Here is a 7181-nt window from a genome sequence, read left to right as displayed (position 1 = left end):
TTTTAAGGTGAATAAAGATAAGAGTTACAATTTGGATATCAACTCCTATAAGTCATTAATTATTATAATTAATTCTATGAGGTAGGGACTCCATAAAATAGAGGGTTTCTTACGGACCGGAATGGAAAAGAGATGAAGGGTTACTCACATTGGACACCCGTCACAATTGGGTTTGGCCTATAGGATTTAGATTAGCACTCCATACTTGTTGTGTAGTTTGGGGCAGATCCAAGTATCGGCAATCCTATCAATGAGTTCTTTTTTTTTCTTTATATTGTATTTATTTTTTGTTTTTGCAAGGACGAACATATGGTTCATAGAAAGACTAAATCATTCAAATCAGTATGAGAGTCCAATTACATTGAATTGCTGGAATCCATGTTATATATTTAAATCAGGTTGACCTCCTTGTTCTCTCATAATATAGCCCCCATGCCATTGAGCTCTCCGTTTCTCCTTAGTCCGCATAGAAAAAAAATGTAGAATTGGTGCCATCAATTCATCAAAAAAGTTGGGATTACTAAATGAGAAATAGTATAATGAATGTAATAGTATCAGTGATCCGTATAGGGAATCGGCATGGACAAAACCTGTGTTTGAGAAGCTATTGGTAGCATCTCTGTCCCCTCGCTTTTATATTTTTCCTTCTTTTCAAACTTAAGCCTTGTCCTCTCTGCCTTTTATATATTTTTATTTTTTAAAATTAAGCATGTCCCCTCCCTTTTATATGATTGTGACCCTCTTTATATAAAAGAAAATTCTTAGGGGAAATTACGTACATATTCATTATAGTTTGCATTGTTATAAACTACTAAATAGTTTTCGTTATTCTCTATGTGTCCGTTTTTTTCATGTCATAACGAAAATTAAAAAAAAAAACAATTTTTCTTTTTTTCAGTTAACAACTGAATTCAAATCAAACCAATTTCGATTTTTGAAAAACCCAAAATTCAAAAGTTTTCATTGTTGATGATATGAAAATTGACATAACCGAAATTTTTTTCGTAGGTACTACCCTTTTTCGGTTGTTGAACAACCGAATTGAATGGGTTGTTTTCGGTTGTTTTTTCTGAATTCAATGGTTTTCAGTTGTTTTTTCGGTTGTTGGTTTTGGATTGTTGAACATTCGAATTCAATGGTTTTTCGGTCGTTCTATACCCTTCTTTACCCACACTTTACCCATCTTTTTCCTTTAAATTCTATAGGGAAGAGTTTAAACCCACTCAATATAAGATATAGAGTGAGAATGAATAAACACAGGAGAGAGTTTAGATAAACATAGGGGAGAGTTTAAAGGGTAGGAAAGAGTTTAAACTCACCCAATCTAATGTATAGAGAGAATAGATAAATATTTGGTTTAAACCTTTGTCCATTATCACTTTTAACGGTTTATCCCATATTCTCTCTTATGTTTATCCATTCTCTCTCTATGCCTCAAGGTTTAAACTCTTTACTGTATGGATAAACATCCAAAAGAGTTTAAAGGCTACAAGGACTAATCTACGTAGATAAACATTGAAAAGAGTTTAAAGAGAAAAGACGAGTAAAAAGTGGTTAAAGAAGGGTATAGAGGATTTAGGTTGTTAAACAACTGAAAATCCATTGAAATCGGTTGTTGAAAAAGGGTAAAATTGTTTTTATTTATTTATTTTCGTTATGGCATAAAAAAACAGACAGATAGGTAATACCAAAAGCTATTCAATAGTTTTGTAATAACGCAAACTATGATGGATATATACATAATTTTTCCAAAATTTTATATAAATGTGAAACTATAACCAATCAAATTAGGGCGCACTTCAAATTTTTCATTAGAAGAGGTTGTTTTGATGTCCAAATATCTTCAAATTGATCATCTCGGCCTCACAATACATATACAGGAGAAAAAAAATGGATTTCAAGTTTTGAAAATAGTCCATCTTATAATATATTTTTGTTTCGTCAATTTTTTAGATTTTCAAATTTTTATGTTTGAAGCTTTAAATTTTATAATGAAAAATAAAAATATATTTTAAAACTATTACAAAGATTTTCAGCATTAAAATCACATTAATTGTTTAAGGCCTCCTCTCTACACTAAACCACTAAGTCAGACCGCAGCATTTTCTAAACCACTAAGTCAGACCGATGAGACACATCCGACCACTAATACGAGTTTGGGTGGCAGCGGATGTTGAAAATGGAAAGGTGGGCCATTTGCCACAAGACAAACACATTGATTTATGTGACAGCGAAAATGCAATTGCCATTGCAATCACTAAAGAAAATATCACGAGTGGGCCTCACTTGTAGCTTTGTCCGTGTTAAAAAGAGTCAAAATCTTAATAAAGTTAAAAAGAGCAATCTTAATAAAGGGATTCGAAAACTGAATGGATGCCTTAAAGTAAAGTATATTTTTGAGGTTTTTTTTTATAGAAAAAGTATGAATATGAAATTTGGGGTGTATCATCTTCTCATTGAGACGCACTTATAAAAATTATTAAAAATAATTTTTTTAATAAAATATAATAATCAAAATACTTTTCAAAACTTTCAAAAATATTTTGATCTTTTTATTTTATATAAAATATTTTTTTATATTTTTTGCTAGTGTAAATTTAATAAAGGAATAGACTTCTAAAATTTGGTGTCAAAATAATTTATAATAAAACAAATAAAAAATAAAATAATCTAAAGCCGTAACATTATAATTGGGGCAATCTTAGCCCTCTATCCAAAATGGAAGACTCCCCTCCATTCAAAATGGAATAGCTGGATAAAGGGGATAGATAAGACATGATAGAGCTTCTATGCTTTAGAGGAAGCATAAAAAGCTTACCAAAATATTTAAAGGGTGTAGTTGGCATACAGATGCCTTCGTAGCGGGATGGATAAGAGAAAAATAGAACTTCTATGCCGTAGAAAAAACATAGAAAGCTTAACAAAAACTTTTATGCTGTAAGAGAAGTATAGAAAGCTTACCAAAATATTTAAGAGTGTAGTTGGCATACGGATGCCTCCTTAGGTGTAGAGGTATGGCTCTCCTTAGGTGTAGAGGTATGGTGCCTTTCAAATTTTATCATGGTATATAATTTTGATGTAAAATGTTATAAGGATTATCGTAAAATTTATTTTTATATCTAATTATAAAATTTTAAATTTTAAAAAATATTTAAAATCAAGTAAATCTATAAGCATATAAAAATCTTGAAAATAAACCGTGTACATAATATGTTATAAAATGTATTATTTTTAAGACTTAAAAACTTTTTATTTTTTATAGTCATACATCTCGATGTCGAGATGATCAATCAAAAGGTTTTTCAACATTAAAACTATTTTTGATTTTTCAACATTAAAACTACTTTTTCTAATGGGTTTTTGAGAGAGAATCCGTAGTTTATCAGCCTCGATATACTTTTTTTCGTATTTAAATTAGAAAAGAAGCAATGGATGCACCTTTTACAAGAAAATATCACAGTCTACAATCTTATCTTTGACTCACGTCAGCCCTGTAAAAGTTTTTTGGGCCAGTTCTAGGTATATAGAGAGGCTTCCTCGTCTGGATGTCAATCAGCCGGTTTCATCCCCGGCGGTTTCCGATTGTCGTCTGTTGCTCTTAATCCGAATCGGCCATTTCGATCCCAGAAACAAGTCTAATAACTCCCTCCATCCCAGGAGCATCTGGAGCCGGTTTAGCGGACTCCAACGGATTACCCAGCCTGCACCATCTCTTGAAGAAATACGCCCCCACGCCCACCACCGTGACACCGGCGCTGATCGCATACACCATCTTTCTGGCCAGTACCATCACAAACACAATGAATGCCGCTGGCACCAAACAGAGCCCCACCACCCCTGCCATTCCCATGGGCACCCTGTATGGCCTCCTCACCTCCCCCTTCCTCCACCTCAGCCACAAGAATGACGCGAACTCGAGCATCATTCCGCAGCCATACAAGAAATTTGCTGAGGAAATGATGTCGTTGAAGCTCATGAACGAGATTGCGATGCTGCTGGCGGCACAGACCACCACGCCGAAGGTCGGGGTGTTAAACCACGGCGACCTTCGGGTCACGAAGGCAGGCAAAATCCCGAGTTCCCCCATTCCAAGCAATTGGAAGGAGACGCTGCTCAATTGAGCCTCGAAGAGCCCGATCCCTGAGAGCACTGCCCCTGCCTCGACCCAGAACTTGAGCCATCGACCCACTATCCTCCCTGAGGCTTCCGCTAAGAACCCGTTGCCCCAGTCTGAATCAGCGAGCTCCAGGCTCCCAATGACGGCGAGAAGAGGGATGATGTATCCCAGGCATGTGAAGATCCCTGCAGAGAACAGTGCTTTCGGAAAAATTGTTTGGGGCTTATCGACCTCCCCGGCCATGGTGCTGATGCTGTCCCAGAAATTTAAATTCCAGAAAAGGGTGTTGAAAAAGCGTGTCCAATCCTTGTGTGCGGGCTCGGTGCTCAGCCACCGGTGCGGCTTGATCGAAGGGAGAGAACCGAAGGCCATGATGACGAAGGGGAGGATCGCGACGGTGCCAAGGAAAACGGCCGTCCAGCCAACGATGGTGAGACCAGTGTAATTCAGGAAAGATAGGATCACAGTGGAGAGGCAGATAGAGAGAGTTCTAGGCCAGCCATGAGAGAGGGGCGAGTAAGCAAGCTTGAGGTAGTCGATGCAAAGCATGGGATAGGCCGGGAGGTTTATCACACCACTTACAAATTTCCACCAGCCGAGGAGGAAGCCCCAGAAGGGGCCGAACGCCTCCGAGGCCCATATCACATAGCCACCGTTGCCCGGATACGCAGTGGCAAGCTCGGCGGTGACAAGGGCCTCTGGAATGCTCCATATGAAGGGGAAGATGAGGAAACCGAGGATCGTGTACAGGGGGCCAGCAGCTTTCACAGCGGGCTCTTCACCAAAAGGGCCTCCAGAGACTTCAAAGAAGATAAGGAAGATAAGAGGTATCAGGGTCAATTTCTTCTGTTGTGGATGGTGTTCATCTGTGAAGATCGGGATGCCGGTCTCAGTGTTGGTAGGCAGCGAAGAAGGTGAGAGGGCAACGGCCATGCCTGAAAGTTTAGGGTTAGTGTTAGGGACAGAGGGAGTCTCAGGCATGGTGGTTCAAGGGGTGATTTTGCAGGGTAGTTGAGAGAAGGTGAATAAGATTCACTTGGAAGGATCTCTCTCTTCTCCACCATGGACACAATATTTGAGCATGGGCAAGACATAGATATACTCGGGCTTAAATGGCAGCCATACATTGAGAGAGAGAGATATGACGAGGAAGTACTTTTTTTTTTTTTTTTTTTTGAGCTTGTATTCTATTCTCTTTCGGGAGCATAGTTTATTTCTAATTCCTTCGTCATGACCTCCTTGGAAAAAAAAAATTATTCTGACATTTTGCTAATTACCTTAATCTGTAGATGATTATTCTAATAAATAAATAAATTTTTTTTTTTTTGAGATTTCTAGATCTCACCTTCTAAAAATTGCGTAGAAAACCGTTAGATGGTGCGAGGTTATATTCTTAAATTTAAGATCCTAAAATTAATGACGAAGACGGTTTTACCTGAGGGAGTAAATAAATAGTATACTCCTAAAGGAATAGAATATCTTTTCGCTTTTGTTTGGGGTTGATAGCGGATGAGATGGCAAGGGAAAAATAAGGAGTGATTCCTCTTCGAAGGAGCTTTTGAGGTCAAGAAAGGCTTGCGCCACGCGAGACCATTTAAAAGGGGGAAATAGTTTTATAGGGCCCATCACAATAAGTGAAGCCCTCACGGCCCATCGAAAATTAACGAAAATTAAACCTTTATATCGATCGGTTTGACCAGTGGGGTTGTGTAAAAAAAAAAAAGTGTACATTGTAATAAATTATTTAAATGGGTTATTTCACCCTAAAAATAAGTATTCATATATCCATATATCCTCAAGATCTGTACCATTTTTTAAGTTTCAAATTTTATTTTTGGCATTCGAAATTAATTTTAGATCTATCATAAAAATTTCTATAATCGGGCAACTATTATCAACATTTTTTGGGTAATTTCCTTGAATCAAAGTTTAAAACTACGCCGATCAGGATCAAGTTCGGCTTGTCAAGATTGGGAATTGTCAAGGGCAAAGGGTGAAGGGCGAACCAATTCCCGATAAGTATTAGGAATAGGTCGGTTTCCTCGACGGTTGGTTCTAATCTTTAGTGGTTTAAAAAACGGATCGGTACCTCGGATCGGCCACTCCAAAAACCCATCCAGATCGGTGAATCGACGATCCAGATCGAGAATCGGCTGAATCGGTCCGATTCAACTTTAAAAAAAATCCAAAAAAATTATTAAATTTCATTATAAATGTTCTTTTTTAGGAATCAAATTAGAAATGAGGGTACTATATTAAGAACTTTTATTCTTTTCATCGATATATAAATATTGAGATGTTCTTTCCCTGTGAATAAATTGAAAATTTGTCTTCTAATATCATCTAATTTTTAAAAAATTATTTACAACTGTAATAAAAATAATACATTATATAATTTATAATGTAAATAAATAAACATATAAAATACCGGATTTGATTATCAATATATAATTATGAATAGTAAACAAAGGTGTGACCTTTACAAATAAATAAATCTACAAAAGTACAGATTTTACAAATGTAAATTTGTAAGTATTGTAGATAGAGATAGTCGAGGAGATATAGATAGTTGAAGATAATAGTTTTTTTTTAATTTTAAGTTTATCTTGTATTTGATGTAGATATCTATATTGATAAGCCTAGATTAGTTCATTATTATCAATTAGCACTCTCTCTTGATAATACTAGATTAGTTCATTGTTATCAATAACTGATTAGCCCTATATGAATAGGGGATTCTGTATATTCTTAATTATTAATCAATACACATAGATTTCTCTGGGGGATTCATAATTTTAACATGGTATCAGAGCCTGGTTGATCTATCACTAGCAATCCGTTGTTGCTTGGCCATTGTGATATCTAATCGACCACTAGCAATTCGTTGATGCCCAGTCATTCTCTGTTATCCATTTCCAATGTTGCAGAACAACATGAAGCGTGGGATTTTTTGAGTATATCATCAAAGCACTATTCTTTTGGAAAGACTCCTTCAGTGATGAAAACATGGAAAATTATTCTTCATCGCTGTAATTTTCTGAGATTAGTCAGATAAGCAATGGAT

General features: G+C 36.3%; 1 non-coding gene across 1 annotated transcript; it reads right to left on the bottom strand.

Annotated features, from left to right (window-relative positions):
* Nucleotides 1-3357: 3357 nt before the first annotated feature.
* LOC18428862 (putative polyamine transporter At3g13620) lies at nt 3358-5303 on the bottom strand. Its single transcript, XR_016053038.1, has one exon. It is a non-coding gene; the product is annotated as a putative polyamine transporter At3g13620 (transcript).
* Nucleotides 5304-7181: the final 1878 nt, after the last annotated feature.

The sequence above is a fragment of the Amborella trichopoda genome, chromosome 3 (assembly GCF_054954075.1).
Source record: "Amborella trichopoda isolate Santa Cruz 75 chromosome 3, AtrichopodaSantaCruz75HAP2 v2.0, whole genome shotgun sequence".
NCBI lineage: Eukaryota > Viridiplantae > Streptophyta > Magnoliopsida > Amborellales > Amborellaceae > Amborella > Amborella trichopoda.
Note: the sequence above shows the minus strand (reverse complement) of the source record. Positions and strands in the feature narration are given on the sequence as shown.